Consider the following 17,884-nt stretch of genomic DNA (forward strand, 5'->3'; position numbering starts at 1 on the left):
CTGTTCCCAGGGCGGAGGGGACCCCAGCTGCTCAGAGAGGCTGATTCTGAGGATCCGGGCCTGCGAGGGCGAGGCAAGGGGCTCCAGACTGGACTCGAGGCCGGGGCCTCCCCGCTCTGGGGCTGTCCCTTGGGAAATCCCTTTCCCAGATCACCCTCTCTGGGCCCCGCGTTGCCAAAGGAGGAATTCGCCTTCCCCCAGGCTGGACTGCCTGACATGATCCACAGATGGCCCCGAAAACATTTTTAAATGCATGATTTCTTTTGCATGCGTTAGGGAAAACAACACATCACGCCTTCGATTTCACAGATATTAACGCCTGGGACGAGATCAGGTAAAAAAAAGCCTGTGAAAATTAGAGGAGGCGTGGGGGTGGGCAGCGGCACAGGGTCTGGGGACAGTCAGGCCTGCCGTGACTCAGGTTTGGGAAGTGCACCCCCTCTCCCACCACGCAGGGGCCCGGATGGTCCTGAGCCACTGGGCTGGAGCAGAGGGGAGGAGTCGGCTGGGTGGGGAGCCGCCCCTTGGGGGCCCGAGGGAGCCCCTCCATCCTGCCCCGCCTGCAGGTGCAGTGAAGATGCTCCCAGCCCGGCCCCTTCCCGCAGGTTTTTCCTGTCCGTCAGGAGCCCTGGCAGGCAGGCCACAGGCTGGGCGGTGACTCAGAGCTGGCTAGGGCCCATGTGCCCCTGCCCCGGGGGTGAAGTGAGAAACCTGACCAGGCTCCAGCACAGATGGGAAACCCCACCCCAGGGCCCGCGGCGGGACAGGTGTGGCTGGGCTCCCTCCCACACCCACACAGGCCTGGGGCCAGGGCGGCCGAGCCTCGCCTGGCAGCTGCCTGCTGCTCCGGGCCCGGGATCCAGGCCGCAGTCCCAGGCACTCAGCTGGGGTACGCATCTGGCTTTGGGGGGCTGCCGTTCAACAGGCATCACAGGTGACCCTGAAGCCTCCTGAGACCGCCCCTCCCCTCCCCCGCCCCCGTAGTTTGCTCTCACCTGGGGCAGAGGGGTGGAGGCTTCCAGGGCCTGGGGGCAGGGATCTGGTCAGTCTGAGCTTCTCACACCCTCCCTGGTGGAGGGGGCCGGGACCACTCAGGAGTGTATGGGGGGGGGTCTCCCTCCCAGGGGACCCCTCCTTTGCGAGCTGCCTTGGGGAACCCATCGGACCCTGGTCATCCAGGAGTAGCAGCATCTGATTCTTCTTCCCCTTCTTCCATCGTCCCCGGTGCCAGGCTGGCTTTGCTGCGGGGGGTGGGGGGATCCAGGCAGCAGCAAGAGGGGCCCGTCCTGCCAGGCCAAGGGGCACAAGGACACCCGGCCTCTCGGGAGCTGGCTGGGGCCTCTCAAAGGAGATGTGCTTAGAGCCGAGGAACGAATTCCCAGCAGAGCAAAGAGCAGAGGCTCTGGGCAGGAGGACCATGCAGATGGGGTCTGGGGGACTAAGATATAGGTCGCGGGGCCGTGAGGGGAACAGTGTGGGAGATGGCCAGTGCCTGCCGGCATTGGGGTGCATCAGGGCTGTGTCCTACACCAAGCTGCCCTGCCCGCCCCTCTCTCCGGCCGGGGGAACTTCACTCCTGTATTTTGACCCCACAGCAAGGTGGGGAGGGCAAGGACCAGATGATGGGCAGAGGGCTTAGAGTCTCCCAGCCCCCAGCCCAAGTGCTGCTGAAAGGCTGGGATCTGAATTTATAGCCCGAGTCCCGGATTCCAGGCCCACCCAGCATCAGAGAAATAGGAGTTCTCGTCTTAAGCCCGCTGACCGCCACGAAGGGATGGACACACGGATTCAGGGGTGCCTGCTGGCTCCAGGGGACCAAGCCCAGCCCCGTGCTGTGGGCGAGGCGTGCCCAGGAGTGGAGGGAGATAATCCCTGGCTGGACCCGGTGGGCCTGGGGTCATCGCCAGCCCGGAGGGGCCAGCAGCTGTGATGTGAGCTCTGGGGAGCCAGCTGCCCGTCCCTCCCCCTGCCTGGGGCTTCCAGGCCTCAGGGAAAGCCGAGGCTGCAGAGGGTGAATGGGCCAGGCCCGGAGGCCGGACCCAGAGGCCAGTCCTTGCCCCTGCCCCCACCCTGCCAGGACCGTCTGGCAGCCGCACTAGGCCCATTGTCTGCTTGCCAGTGTAGGATCTCACTCGTGCACGGGAAAAGAAATCAAAGGAAGAGGAAAGGCAAACTGGTGAGCTGGGCCTGGAGGCCTCGTGCAGCCCGGGAGAAGGCTAAGGGGGGCTCATCAGGCTCCGCTGTGCAACTTGCCTCATGAAAATACAGAAGGCCCCGGGGGTGCCTGCAGCTCCGTGGGCTGATTGTGCCCTCCTCCCAGGGGCGGGGACCCTCGTCCTCAGTGGAACAGAGGAGACTGCCCACGCCATGGAATGCACCCCTGCAAGTGTGCGGGTGCCTGGGTGCGGGGCGCAGTCTGAAGGCATCCATGTGGGGAGTCTATGTCTGCGAAGCCACAGGCCTGGAGCTGGAGGCTGGTGTGGACCTCATTCACCCCCGTCGCCCCCAGAGGCTGCTGCAGGGGAGAAGCAGGCAGGGAGGCTTAGGGCTGCTGCCCGTGGGGCCTGCCCGGCTCCCCTCAACTTTCTCATTTGTGGAACGGGAATCAGAGTAAGACCTTTCTCCCGCGTTGCTGTGAGGGGCAGGCAAGTTGTGCCACGTTCCGTGGCCTGTGCGTAGTAAGGTTTGGGTCAACTTGAGCCACTGTGTCCCCAGCTTCCCCTAAGCTTTAGTCTTTCTTGGCCTCAGCTTCCTATTTAAAAATGAGTTAAGGGGCACCTGGCTGGTTCAGTCGGTAGAGCATGCGAGTCTCGATCTCGGGTTGTAAGTTCGAGCCCCATGTTGGGTGCAGAGATTACTTAAAAATAAAATCTTTAGGGGATCCTGGGTGGCTCAGCCGGTTAAGCGTTCGACTTCGGCTCAGATCACGATCTCACGGTTTGTGAGTTCAAGCCCTTCATTGGGCTCTGTGCTGACGGCTTGGAGCCCGGAGCCTGCTTCTGATTCTGTGTCTCCCTCTCTCTCTGTCCCTCCCCCACTAGCACTCTGTCTCCCCCTGTCTCAAAAATAAATAAACATTAAAAAAAAATGTTTATTTTTGAGAGAGAAAGAGCGTGAAGGGGGAGGGGCAGCGACAGAGGGAGACAGAGGATCCGAAACGGGCTCCAGGCTCCGAGCTGTCAGCACAGAACCCGACACAGGGCTTGAACCCACAAACCGTGAGATCATGACCTGGGCCGAAGTCAGACGCTCAACCGACTGAGCCACCCAGGCGCCCCTAAAGATTTTATTTTTAAGTAATCTCTACACCCAATGTGGGGCTTGAACCCATGACCCTTAGATCAAGAGCCAGTCAGGGGGCGCCTGGGTAGCTCAGTCGGTGAAGTGTGTCCAACTGCGGCTCAGGTCATGATCTCACAGCGTGGGTTCAAGCTCTGCATCAGGCTCCGAGCTGATGGGGCAGAACCTGCTTGAGATTCCCTCTCTCTCTCTCTCAAAATAAATAAGTAAATAAACGTAAATTAAAAAAAAGAGAGAGAGCCAGTTGGACGACTGAGCGAGCCAGGCACCATGTTTAAAAACACGCCATGGCGTCTGTGCTCTTTCTTCCCTTTAGAGAAAATCTCTGAGCCACATGGGAGTCATTCGCAGATGCCATGACACTTCGCTCCAAAATACTTGGGCATCGAGCGGGTAGGCATCTAACAAGTGGGCATCTAATGTCCAAGAAGGATTCTCTTACATCATCACACCCAGGAAACGTACCTGGCACGGTCTGTTAGGTCCTACTCTGCCCCTACACAAAATCCCTGCTTCTGTCCATGATCCCTTCTAGCTGACCCCCAATCCTGGGGGTCCAGGACCCTACCCGGGCCTTGCACTGCAGTTACTTGTCCCCTCTCTTTAACCTGCTTTCCTGTAAAACAGGCACCCCATCTTTCCATCCTTTTCACCACTGACCTTTAGAAAGCCTCCAGAGTGGTTGTTGTGTAGACCGTCCTTTGGGACTTTCTTTATTCTTCCCTGTAGCTCAGTTCAGGTTAAGCATCCTGGGCAAGAGCATCACACAGGTGATGCTGTGAGCCACTTGGTGGAAACTGAGGCTCTGAGAGGTGGAGTGAGTCGGTCATGGCTGAGGCCCATCTCCAAAACGCCGCTGGCCTCCCTTCTGCCCTTGCAGGGGCTCCAAGGGGCTCTGTCTGCCACACCCAGGTCCCACAGCAGCCATCACTCATACATCTGTCCTTATGTGGACCCAGGGCTCCTCGAGGTGGCACCTGCCTGTCGTGTCTCGTCTGAGCTGACCTGCGGGCCAGCGGGGAGCAGACAGGACCTGGATGGCCAGAAGTGAGGGGCGGAGTGCCTGGGGACCAAGGAGCATGGGGCTCTGGCCGGGGTTCCTCGGAGGGCTGGGTGCAGAGCAGCACCAGGAAAAATCCAGCCAGGAACTTCACACCCTTTCTCTAAGCAGGGTCTCAAGGAAGATCCAAAACGTGTGGGCCAAGGGCTCCGGGGGGGGGGGGGGTGTGGGGGGAGTGTAGGACTACAGTCTGGCTGTGTCCGGGAGGAAGGTGGGAGCAGCCTGGATTCCTGTCTCTGCAGCTGCCAGTGCCCAGGAAGGAGGGCGGTGGGCTGAGGGGGGTGGGGGAGGGAGGGTATCCTCGATTTCCCAAGCTCTTCTCTGACAGATCCCAAAGGTGCTGTGGCTAGAGGAGAAGGGAGCCCCCACTGCCAAGTGGGCTCTTGGCCATCAGGTCAGTGTGTGATACGGATCTGCTGGGGCCCTGCAAGGGCCCCCCAGAGGGAGATACGGGACACTCTCTGCAGGACTGGGGGGCATCACTCTCCTGGGGAGGGAGGGACAGGAGAGAAGGCACTCCTGGAGCCCAGGGAACTAGGAGAATTGTGCCCGAGCGGGGTAAGGGGTGCACAGCCCTCTTGTACACCTCCTGTCCTCATTAGCCTGTGCCTCCCCGGCCCCACCCTCGTGGGGGTGCAGGCCACAGGGCCAACAACCACCCCACAAAGCAACACACAGCAGGGTGGGGCAGTGCAGAGAGGGGGTGGGGGCAGGGCAGAGAGGGGGTGGGGGCAGGGCAGGGCACAGCCGGGTGGGGCAGTGTCTGCAAGGGGCCCATCGGGCCCCTGTAGCTCAAATCCATAAACAAGCATAGAACAAATTCCATCTCGATGAAAGCGTCACCAAACAGCAGATTCCCAAGCCCCAGGATGGGGGTCCCAGAGCCGATGGCCCCAGCTGGGCCTCCTCCTGCACCTGTCAGGGTCCACCCCGGTTGCCGGGTCCCCCCAGCTGACCGGCACTGCCCTCTGAATGTCCACTATGGGACATGGGGAAGGCCATCCCCGGGCTGGGATGGGGCCAGGGAGGACAGAGGCCTGCTAGGCCTGGAGCCTGGAGGTGGTTCATGGATTTCAAGGTTCCTGGCTGTGTGTGGGTCTGGGATGGATGAGGACCAGTGGGGAGAAAGGCTGGCCCGGGGAGGCCAAGGTGGGGCAGTGACACATAAGGGACTAGGGTGAGAGGGAACTTCAAGCTACAGACGCGACATCGGGGGCAGGACGGGCAGGACTTGGTGTAACCAGAGGTTAGGAGTGGGGAGAAGGGGCCACTGCAACCCTGGAAAGAGCTCGAACCCCTCTGCTCCCATGCTTCTGTCCCACCTCCACCCCAGGATGCCCGGGGATGTCCTCAGGGCGGGTGACTTGCCAGGATGGCTCTATGTGCAAAATACCCCTAAGCCCTTAGAGGCTTCTCCCGAGCTTTCCCGAGGCCGGGACATCATTACCTGCAGTGACCCAGGTGAGGCCAGCCCGGGTGCACTGAGGCCTCAGTCGTGGTGCGGTGGGGGATGGGGGGGGGTGTGTTGGCATTGAGCAGCATGTCCTGTGCTGACCTGACCTGAGCAGGGCACCTGGTGCAGGTCTGCGGGACGGAATGGTCTGTGTGAGAAGTGAGATGTTCTCCCGGAGGATGGCACCCCCTTTCCTAGCAATGTCCCCGAGGTGGCCCCACCCCACACACACACCCTGGGCCCTCTCCAGGCCCCAGAGCGGTGTGGCATGACCCTCTTCACCCTCAGAAGCAGCCTGCCCAACCTGCCCAGCCCACACAGGTCAGCTGTGTGGCTCAGGGCCAGGGACACAGTCCCAGGTGGGAGGAGGGACCCATCAGGTGCCCTGAGGAGACGATAATTTTAATTAATCTGCAATATGTCATGTCTTGGACGAAGGCAGGCTTCCCAGTCAGACAGGCCTGGCTCAAATCCTGCTGTGTGGCCTCGGGCAAGTTACTGACCCTCTCTGTGCCTCTTGTCTTCAACTTTAATGTGATTTCTACGGCAGGGCCAAAGCTATAAATGTAGCGAGTGCAGGCGCCGGGAGAGTCAGTCCTCCCCCCCTCTCTCCTAGCCCGTGTCCTTGTGGCCTCTGGACAAAGCAGTCTGGCAGTCCTGTTAGGGTGGTGGGGTGGCAGTGTGGTGGGCCAGCAGAGGCACACCACGGTCAGCACTGCTTGGGGGTAGACCGAGATGGCCGAGGTGGCCGCGGCTGGCCTCTGCACCTGCCAGGTGAATAGAAGGCCCGTCCAGCAGTGGCAGCCGGCTGGGAGCCCAGTCCAGGAGCACAGGGGGGGGCTTGCTGTGTTCTCGCTGCCACCCTCCGCGGCACCCCTCCACCTCCCTCCCTCTCCATGACATCCTGGCCCCTCTGGGGACATTTTGGTCCCACTTCAGCAGCATGGAGGTGCTGGGTGGGCGGGACTGCGAGGTGGGCCACATCCCGGGCCCTCCGGGCCCTCGCCCAAGATACGGCGCAGAGGCTTTCTTGTGTCTCTGCAGGGAAGGGGCCAGGAAGCCCTCTCTCCCAACTCCCCACCTCTGTGTGCCTCCCTCCGAGTGTGCTGTGACCTCAGGTTCTCGGAAGAAATTTTCCAGTGGAGCCGGCTCTGTTTCCCATAGGCAGCGCGCACCCGCACCGCGAGAGTGCCGAGGAAACCATCCTGGTGCCGGGCAGACCTCACCATCCATCCGTCCGTCCGTCTTCAACAAACACTTCCTGTGGGAGGAGCACCCCCCCACCCCACCCCACTGCCTCCCAGTACTGACCCTGCAGCCCATCCAGGCCTCCCGGATGGTAGTTGGACTGCCTGGGTCAGAACCACCCAGAGTCCTGGCTGGTCACACCCACTCCTCCCAGGCCGCTCTGCAGGGTAGGACACACCAGGGACACCGGAGAAGCCCTGCATCACTGCATCTCTCAGAAGGTGCTGAGGGCCTAGCAGAGCAGCCAGCACAGCGGCTGGCTGCAATGGAGCTTTTGGGGGGGGGGACCCTGCTGTTGGCGCTGTGCCCTACCCACTCCTGGGGCTGCAGAGACTCGGGCAGAGGCCTGCTTGGCGGGAGTGTTAATTCCCCCACACCGCCCAACAGGACAGGCCCTGTCCAGCCTGAGCCCGTGAATGCGAGGAAAGGGACTATGCCTCTTTAGAGGCTGGGGGTCCCGGGGCGAGGTCTTCAAGCACCAGGTTACCCTCTGCCTTGACTGGACAAGTAAGACCATAGTCACTTGTCTCCAAAACCCCAGCCCCCCGCCATCCACTGCATGGAGGTCTCTGGGCTCCCCCCTTCCCACACCTCTCTAGTGAAGGCCTCTTCCTTGTAAGGGACCCAGCTGGAAGCACCCTAGAAGACCCCATCAGGCCCAGGTCACATAGCAAGAGAGCTGGGGTGGGGGTAGGGTGCAGGGGTGGCTTGAAGCCTTCCAAAGCACCCACACACCTGTGGTGGCTATGCTGGGGCATTGGGGCCGCAGAACCCCTAAATTGCGCCAGGGACTCCTGGCCCCCCCGAAGGCCTCGTTCATGCTAATGGCTTTTCAGGTGCCCTTGTGCACCAGGCCCCCTTCTCCCAGCTGGCACGATCAGCAATGAGTTCAACGCCAGGAAAATTATTAATTTCCATCCTCAAGTTTACTTCTGGGGAAGTTTGCCAATTAACTCAGCAAGCCGAGGCGCCCAGAGTTAAGAGGGACAGGCGGGCAGAGACCCAGCACAGTCCTTGTGAGGGGTGTGCAGGGAAGCCGTGTAGACTCCATGACCCTCAAGAGCCTGGAGGGCCACAGACAGAGGAATTAGGAGGCCACCCCCAGCCCCTACCCACCCATGGCTGCTAGCAAGGGGTAGGAGGGCAAGGCTGTCTGCTCTTCTAGGCCACGGTGGCTGCTAAAGCGTGTGTGTGTGTGTGTGTGTGTGTGTGTGTGTGCGTGCGAGCATGTGTGTGTTGGGGGGCAGGGATGATAGGCTGGGCCGGGAGCCCTGGCTCTCACAGTGTGCACGTGTGAACAACAAAGCTGATAGTTTAGCACTAGGTCTGGATGGCAGGAGCTGGTGGCCTTGGATCCTGTGACAACCAGGGCCAGAGTGCGCTTCGGGGTTTCAGATGTCCTGCCGGACGGTCCCCAATCCCAGTCCTACACATCCTTTCTTTCCCTCTTTTGTTCAAAGCCAAGCCCCTCCACTTCAACGCTGGGTTCCACTCCGGTAGCCTTGGCTACCACCTCTCCTGGGTCCCCAGTCGCGGCTCTGGCCTTGCCCTGCAGTCTGTGTACAGGCAGGGGAGGGGGTGGAGGGGTGCAGAAGGAAGGCAAGGGGACACACCTGCTGGGGCTGTCTGGGCCCTCAGGCCTTGGCATTGCAGATAAGGCCAGCAGGAGTCAGTTGGCCCCTCCAGAGGCTTCAGAAATGGGAATGAGATCCTTCCACAAGGCCAGAAGGGGAGCTGAGCCTAGGTAGGGCTCCTGACAGTGGGGGGGAGTCCCCGGCAGGCTGCTTCTGGACCCGAGGAACCCACCCTGCTTCCCACGGGATGGGCAGGGGACCACTCTGCCCAAGGTCCCAGGGCCCCCGGGGGACAGTCGCGCCCAGCAAGCTTTCAGATGTCTGGCTCAAGAATGCTTCCCCAGGCCTGCTCTGCAGCGTCCAGGAGCAGAAGGGCAAGGCCTCAGGGTGACTTTTCATTGCTTTTTCATTATTTATTATTTATTTAAAAAAATATTTATTTATGGGGCACCTGGGTGGCTCAGTCAGTTTAGCATCCGACTTCGGCTCAGGTCATGATCTCACGGTTCGTGGGTTCAAGCCCCGCGTCGGGCTCTGTGCCGACGGCTCGGAGCCTGGAGCCTGCTTCGGATTCTGTGTCTCCCTCTTTTTCTGTTCCTCCCCCACTCATGCTCTGTCTCTCTCTCTGAAAACCAAATAAACATTAAAAAAAAATTAAAAAAAAGAAAGTTTATTTATTATTTTTTTTTAATTTTTTTTTTAACATTTATTTATTTTTGAGACAGAGAGAGACACAGCATGAACGGGGGAGGGGCAGAGAGAGAGAGAGACACAGAATCGGAAGCAGGCTCCAGGCTCTGAGCCATCAGCCCAGAGCCCGACGCGGGGCTCGAACTCGCGGACTGCGAGATCGTGACCTGAGCTGAAGTCGGACGCTCAACCGACTGAGCCACCCAGGCGCCCCTAAAGTTTATTTATTTTTGAGAGAGAGAGAAACAGAGCATGAGCGGGGGAGGGGCAGAGAGAGAGGGAGACACAGAATCCGAAGCAGGCTCCAGGCTCCGAGCCGCTGGCACAGAGCACGACGCGGGGCTGAATCCACGAACCGTGAGATCATGACCTGAGCCGAAGTTGGATGCTTTAACTTGAACTGAGCCACCCAGGTGCCCCTCACCACTTTTTTTTTTTAATGTTTATTTATTTTTGAGAGAGAGAGAGAGAGAGAGAGAGAGAGCAGGGGAGGGGCAGAGAGAGAGGAAGACACAGAATCCGAAGCAGGTTCCGGGCTCCGAGCTGTCCGCACAGAGCCCGATGTGGGGCTCGAACCCACAAGCCGTGAGATCATGACCTGAGCCGAAGTCTGACGCTCAACCGACTGATCCACCCAAGCGTCCCCCTCCCCACTTTTTTAAAAAGGCAACCCAGAATATTCTGCCAGCCTAAGGCCGCTGCCTGCAAATGCAGCTTCCTCTGTGTCTCCTGCTGCTCCCAGCCAATTTCAGCTCCGCCATTCCTTGTCCCTCCAGTGGAGGGGCTGCTGCGGCCCCTCCGGTGATCCCCTCGCTGCCCCCATCAAACCCTAGAAGTACTTAAAAACGTAAATTAAAATAAATTGCATTTTTAAATTGTAAGTAGGGGCCATTTTATCGCTTTTATTGCATAACAACCGTTAATGAAGTATAGTCCCTGCCGCCTTAATTGCCTAGAGACTAAAGTTCAATTCCTGTTGTCCACGCGGACTGGGGGTGCTGGAGGTCACATCCACGCACCGGGCCTAACGCAAGCATAAATAAATTTATGGGCAGAACAAGAGGCTTCGGGGAAGGTCCTGGAGGCTACAGGTGGAGTCCCTGCCTCCTGAGGGATGCATCAGGGGGTCCTGGGAAGGGCAGACCCTCTGTGGACAGAACAGGAGGGATGGGGGCTGAGACCTCCCCACTCTCTTTCCAGGCCGAGGAGGGCAAGAGATGGTGGTGTAAGCGCCCTGGCAGCCCCCCACACTCAGCCCCAGCGACAGAGAAGCAGAACGGGATTGACCCGGCGGAGGCTGATACCGGAGGCCCAGATCAGCCACACACCACGAGACCAGCTGGCTAGCCTGGCCCCTCCTGGGCATGGACACTTTCCTGGGCTTCTCCTGCCACTCTGCAGGCGGCCAGGAGGGCCAGAGCCCCCTCCGCTTCCTACACTACGCACCAGGAGGCTGCAGGGGTGAAGCCGACAGCCAGTAAGGGCTGCAGTTGGCAACTGAGCTCCCCAATCTCGCTCCCGTCCCCCAGCAGGACAGGTGAACACACAAGTGTGGTCCTCTTAAACCCTCCGTTCAACCTTGGGGTTGGGGTGCAGCCTTGGTGCCCAACTGAGAGAGGGACCAAGAGCCAGCCGGGTCGGACTCCATCCACAGCGCCCCCCCACGCCACCCCCAGGCCCATTAATCTTTAACTGCCTCTGGGCTATCACTGACCCCGAAAGCAAACATGAACAATTCCTGGGGAGGGGACAGTCTGGTTAGGGGCCACCTGAAGTGGGCTTGGGGTAGGGGTGAGGGCCAGGTGGAAGGCTGTACCTCGTCCCCCAGCATCTACCTCCAGGCGGCTACTTTCTCCCCTGTTCGGAGCGCTGGGGCCCCCAAGGCGTTCCTAGATTTCAGAGCCAGAGCTGACGGCCCAGCAGGGGTTTCGGGCAGGGGCAGGGGAGGAGGTCTCCGCGGCAGCCTGAGGGCAAAGGCGTCCCTGGCAGAAAGCAGGGCTGGGGGCGCTTCCTCCAGAAATCCGATGGGCTATTGTTACACTTTCCGAGGCCAGGGAATTTTTCCGGGAGGTTGTGACAACCAAAAAATAATAATAACGCCCCTCCCCCAGCAGCAGGAATTCTGGAGAAAACAGCTGCAGCCGTGATCGGGCCGAGAAAAAAACCAGGTCAGGCGCCGCGAAGATCTAATTTCAGGCGCGCACCGGCATCCACACCCGCCAGCCACGCACCGGCACGCACCGCCCTGGCGGCCGCGGTGCAGGGTTCGCGGCCCCGCGGCCCCCTAAGACCAGGGCGCGCGCCCGACTCCCGCGTCTTGTCCGGAGTCTCGGGCGAGGGCCTGTCCTGCGGGGCTGTCGCAGCGGCCGGGAGACTGGAGGGGGCGGGCGGGGGTGGCTAATTCGGTGTTCAACAAAGCACCCAACACATGGGGGAGGAGGAGGGGGCGGATGCCGCCGCCGCCGCGGGGTAAGCAGAGCCCGACCTCAATCAGAAGTGACAGCAGAATGGGCCGCGGGCGCTAGCGGGCTAGGCCCGGGCTGGACTACCAAGACCCCGTCCGCACCTCGGTCTTCCGCGGGCCGCGCCTTTCTCCGCGGGGTGCCGAGAGCGTGGGCTCCGGCGTCGGCTTAGAGGCGGGGGCCGGCTGGGCCTGGAAAGTTCCTCGAGTTGACGCCCACTCCCCAGGGGCCGCCAGGGGTCCGGGGCGGCGGGCGCAGGGGGTTCTGCCAGCCCCGGTCGTCCGGGAGGGCGCGGAGCAGGCCCTGCGGGGGCGCAGGCGTTTCGCACACGGTAGCGAGGCCGAGCCTGCCCGGTCCCGGCTGTCCCTCCGAGGGTCCTGCGGGGGGGCCCGCTGTCCCGGGCAGACGCTCCGGCCCCCGCGGATGCTCCGATGGCCCGACACTCCGGGGCCAGTGCCGGGAATTCCGGCGTTTCGCAGGACGCCGACGAGCGGCCCCAAGCCTTCTCGGGGAAAGGGCACCGCGTGCGCGGTACGGGGCGGGCGGGCGGCGCGGAGCGGGGAGGCCGCGGGGGACGCGAGGCCGGCTGCTCCTCGCGCCCCCTCCCCCCCGCTGCCGGGTGTGAGTTCCTGTGTCGGGGCAGAAATCAACAAACAAATAACTCTCCGTATTTCCCAAACCGGGGGGGGGGGGGGGGGGGGCGGGGTTGAGACGGAAGGATGGAGACAGGAGGGGACAGGGTCGAACTCGTGGGGTGTATGTGTGTGTGTGTGTGTGTGTGTTTTTACTTTAAAAATTATATATTTTATGTCACAATCGCTTTTCGTTAAGACCACAAACATCCAATTTGGCTTGGCGTAATAAAATCAGCCGGAGCTCCCTTAAACGGAGCCATTCCGGAGAATTAAGTTGTGAAATCTAATCTATTATATCCATAAAGGAGAATGCTTTCATTGTAAATTCAGGTTATAAAGCAACTATACCTGGGCCACCAGCCTCCCTTTCGGATTTGCTACTTGAAGGCTTATCAAATTACTTCAAAATGTTGGGCTACCCTCTCCATATCTCATGGCAACAAAAATTAAATGTGGCAACATTTCTTTGAATAGTAGGAAAAGGTCAGGTACAACCGCCACAAGGGGGTATAATTAAAAAAATGCTTTCCCCCCTCAACCTCTTCTCTGTGTTGGGAAGCGCGGTTTCTATTTTACCAATTAATTCGAGTTTTTAAAACCTATCTAAGCGGGCCAAGACTTCTTCCACGTTCTCTCTTGCTCCGTGGCTGGAGGCGTCTAGGGCGCAGCTGGGAGCGCACGTGGGCCCGGAAGACGAGACACCGGGACCCCCCCGGACCCGGTGCTGGGACCTCGTGGCTCAGCCCCAACCGACGTCCAACGTCCCCGCCCGCAGCCTGCACACCTGGGCCAGAGAAGGGCCTCGGAAGCCCCGCTCGCCCCTTCCCGCACCAGTGCGGGAACCCTCAGGCCCAGCGCGCAGTTGGTTGGTGTCCGCAGTGGCCGGGCCAGACAAAGGAGTCCTCCACGAGGGGTTAATCCGCCCCCAACCCATCTGCGTCCCCACCCCACCCCCTCCTCGGGCAGCGCGGAGCAGGGGACGTGCAGCACCCTAATAATATTTATTTGGTTGGCAAACCGGGTGGGGGTGCGTGCTGCTTTTCCTTGGATGGGGGTCCGGCGCCCCAGGCCCTCGCTGTCCAGACCACACCCTCCCCCTGCGACACCTTCATCCATTTCTGAGAATTAACTGACTTCAGGCTGGGGCAGGGAGGCTCGTGCGCTGGCCAGAAGTCGGGGCCCGCAAGGAGTCTCCACCCGCGGTCTCCCAAAGAGGGGTGTTGGGGGGACGGTAAGGCGCAGATCGAGAAGCTCGAAACTCCCAGGTAACCTGAGGACGCGGCTTTCTGTCAGGCCCGCGGAGATTTACGAGGCGCCGGGCGGAGTGTCGGCCAGGCCTCGCCGGGGCGGCCAGCGCACCCCGCCTAATCTTTGACTTCCATCTAATTATTTTGTTCCTGCCACTTTCAACTCAGTGTCCAGAGGAGCAAACAAAGGGAGGATGGGGGATGGGGCTGCTAGGCAGCTGCGAGGGATCGGTGGGGGTCCCCCCCCCGCAGCACAGTGGGGGCCCCTCGACGCCCCAGACTCGTACCCTGCGTGGGTCCCCAGGAAGGTGAAGGATGAAGGGTGACCGTACTGGGACCGTGGGGGACTCACTCTCCGACTTGGCTCACCCTCCACCACTGGCCTAGGGTGGGGGGCCACGACCCCTCAGCAGGGTTCCGAGCCCTGCGCAGTCCGGGGCCCGGGGCGCATCCAGGGTGCCACCAGGCAGGGCTCCTTGGGAGGAATGCCCTTGGGCGGTGGGAGAAAAAACAAAACAAAACAAAACAAAACCAAACCTTCCCCTAAATTGCTATGGAGGGGGTCCGGGGGCTGGTTGTGCTCAAGCGAAGGTGGTAGAGAAAGCAAGAGGCAGGCCGGATTTCTCTTCTTCCCACAAGATGAAAGATCCACCCAAGCGGGTAAGAAAGGAGTGAAACTTGCATTTTTCATGTTTAAAAAAAAAAATTCTAAAATGGAAAATGACTTTCGTGGTCACCACCCATAAGTCAACTAAAAACGGGGATAATTAGAGTGTGGGGAATTCGGGGGACCATAAATCTTCGGCGCCTTTTCTACTGGAATCGGGAGCCTTTATGGTTTGTTGAGTTTTATTCCCGGGCTTTGGTGGATGCGGGTCTGCGCCAGGAGCGCCACGCCGGGGCGAGAGGGGACGCGCGCGGCCAAGGGCGCCGTGAACCCGGGCTCTCCGTCCCGAGAAGGTGGAAACCGAAACCACGCACTTTGCCCAGAGGAGGGGCCTTTGCTGACCTCGGGGGGCACCCCCCTCTCCCTCTCCCCAGTCCGGTAACCGCGACTTGGGACAGCCTGAAGGAGGGTCTCAAGAGCTAAGCATCCATACAGAGCTCGACTCTGGGCGGGGGCCTCCTTTTCTTTCCAGCCCAAACTCCAGGAATCCTCGGGTGTGCACCGAGACGGGGAGGTGAGGCTTTTTTTTTTTTTTTTTTTTTTTTATAGCGTGCCCATTCGAACCGCCACCCCTTTCGCCTCGGCCCTTTGTTCTAATTTATGGTGGGGGGAGCGGGAGAAAAGAGCACAGCGTCATCCCATCCGCGTTAACCATTAAATCTCTCCATTTTCAGTCTTCCCCCAAACTGCAAGGAATACACTTCACTCCATGGGGGATTTTCCCCCACCGGGTAGAGGCCGAATTTCCAATTTCCCACGTATAACTACAGTCTCCAAACAAAAACACCCCAACCAAGTATCACCTAAAGCCCCATCAATCAGGTGGGTAACTGGGGAGGAAGAGGTGCATTCTCTTCCTTAAAGTGTCCCCAAATAAAAGCGCGCTCTTTCCTTCAACTCTCTCCAACCCTCCCTCCCCTTTGTTGTAAAGACTCAGTCCCATTCTAAGAACAGGGGCGGGGGGGGGGTGCTACAGGTTCACATTCAGAAGAGCTTTCCCCCCCAGACGATTCTCGGAGGACTTCTTTTGTTTGACGTGGGCATGGGGGAGGGGAAGGAGCCCGCCCCAGGCCGGCTACCGGGCCTCCTCTATTACCACCCCCCCCCACCACCAAAAAAATAACTCCAAAGCCCAAGGGCCTCCCCTAACTGGCAAGTCCGGGGCTCCTGGGGCCAGGAGGGGCTCAGTACGGAACGAGGGGAGCTGCCCGCCCAGCATGGGGCCGAGATTGGGTCTCTCCATTCCGAGCTTCCTCCAACCCTCCCCCAAACTGAGCACCGCGGCTCTACAAAGAATCCGGGTTTTCCGGGGGATAAGGGTTAAGAGACGGCAGGAAACAAAGCCCCGTCGCCCCAGCTCTGGGGCCGACGCAGGGCTCGTGGTCTCTTCGGCGAATTAAACGGAACCTGGAAAAAAGACACTTTTTTCCAAAAAGGCACTAACTCCCGGCCCCGAGGTGGAGCGGAGGACAGTCCACCGGCAGGGACTGCAGGCCCAATCCGGGTCGGCGTCCACTCCGCGTTTAGCGGCGCTCCCTGAACACTGCAGAAAGACACGCTTGCAGCGAAAGGCTCTTACACACCAACCGGGTTTTTATTCGTTCTCTACCCGGGTGCGCTCTGGGCGCGCGGGAAACAAGGAAACGCACGTACCTGGCGGCGCTCCGAGGGCGGCCTCGCGGGCCCTCCGTTGGCTAGGGGGCCCCCAGAAGCCACTCCCCGGCCGGCCAGTCGCCCCACGGCCCGTCCCTCCCTCCCCGGCGACGCACCCCGCCGAGTCAACTCTCCAGGAAGCGCCAGGAGCTTCCTGTCCGAGCGCTGCGTCCAGCTTCCAGTGCCAGGGCCCGCGCCTCCTCTCAGTGCGCCGTCCCTGCAGAGGATCACCGCAGTCCGGCAGGCCGGAAAGGAGGCGCCGAGCCCGGGGAGAGGCGCGTCCCGCCGCTGGGCAGGGGGTCTCGCCGCACGTCCTACCCCCGGCCTAGGCGCTCCTTCTCGGCCGGGGCTCCGCGTTCCCGCGTTCCCGCGTTCCCAGCCGAGCGGCGGAGACGGACGCGGAGCCCTCGGGGAAGACCAGGAGGCGGCAACGGCCGCGGTCCGGGCAGGAGCCCCGGAGCGGGAGGGGTGCTGGGCGGAGGGGCGGGCGGAGGGGCGGGCGGGCACCCCGCGCCCCGCGGCCGCCGCCCTCCGGGGCGCCCCGCCCCGCCCCCGCCCCGCCTCCGCACAAGAGTCCTCCCCCTGCACTGCCCGCGCTCCCCCCGAAGCCCTCCACACGCCTTCCCTCTACCTCCCCTTCCGCGCCGCGCCCCCCTGCCGCGCCCGGCCCAATCACCGCCCGCCGCCGCCGCTCCCTTTGTCTGGGCCGCGGGCTCGGACCAATGGCATTGCGCGGACACGCGGGCGGTGCGCCTCTGGACCAATGGGCTGGTCGGACGGGCCGCGTGGGGCGGCGCCGGGCCCCGGGTGTTCGTGCGCGGCCGCGCGGCGTCTGGCGGGCCCGCGCCCGGGGCCTAGACGTAGGCTCGGAGACAAGGGACTTGCTGCTGCAACCCATAGGGCTGTCTCCCTTCCCGGAGTCGCCTCCGCTGCGCGTCCAAGCGCCCCGCGGTGCGCAGGAGCCGACGACACTTCACGCGGGCCCCGGAGCCCGAGGCCCCAGGGGACTGGGGCCAGAACAGCTCTGGGCCTGCAGCCCCATGCGCTCCGCGCGCCCAGGGCCGCGTGCGTCTCTCTGAGGACTTGCAGAGAAATGCAGCGCTCTGGGAGGGAACGAGGGCGCCCCGAGGGAGGTGCTGTGTCCCTTGGGGCGGGATTGGGGCCCAGGAGCCAGTTCTGGCCGCACTCCTTGCCTAGCGGCCCTAAGGACCATCCGGAATAAAGAGTGGCTCCCTTTCCCCCTGGGCTGGGTCATATTGAGGGGGAAATCTCAGGACGCCAAGAGCTGGCACCCAGGGCCTCTCAGATCTGAAGTCTCCACAGCCAGGGCTCCATGCCTGATGCGCTCTGTCTCCTCCGGGCAGGTGGGGTTCTTCCAGCTGCTAGAGAAGTGGGTCAAGGGAAGGCCTCCGCCTGTGCCCTCATCCAAGCCCTGTGGGGGTGAGAAAGGCTCTGACCCCTTTATAGTGTCCTTGTTGCCTCCTCACGGAAGGAGGAAGTGACAAAGCCTCTCCAGGATGCCGCAGTGCCCGTTCTGGTCTCCTTTTCCCAAGGGAGACACGCAAAAAGCAGGTTGGCGTCTTCGTGGAGGACTTCCCCCCACCCAGATCCTGTATCTTCTTTAAAAGTAGCAAACATAATTGGTTTTCCCTCGGTGAGGAGAGATGACCTCAACACATGGTCCTGGGCCTCAGGGAGGCTTCCAAACTTGCCTTGGTTTCCAAATCTCAGCTCAAAATGAAATCACAAATAAACCAAAATAGAATCCTGAGCACAGCGGGGGGGGGGGGGGGGGGGTTGGTCACCCTGAAAGCATTGAGGTAGAGATTGGGAATGTCCCGCTCTGTAGAATGGGGACCCTCCCCGGGGGAGTGGAACACGAGTAAGGTGCTGCT

Source organism: Acinonyx jubatus, chromosome E1 (assembly GCF_027475565.1).
Source record: "Acinonyx jubatus isolate Ajub_Pintada_27869175 chromosome E1, VMU_Ajub_asm_v1.0, whole genome shotgun sequence".
Classification (NCBI taxonomy): domain Eukaryota; kingdom Metazoa; phylum Chordata; class Mammalia; order Carnivora; family Felidae; genus Acinonyx; species Acinonyx jubatus.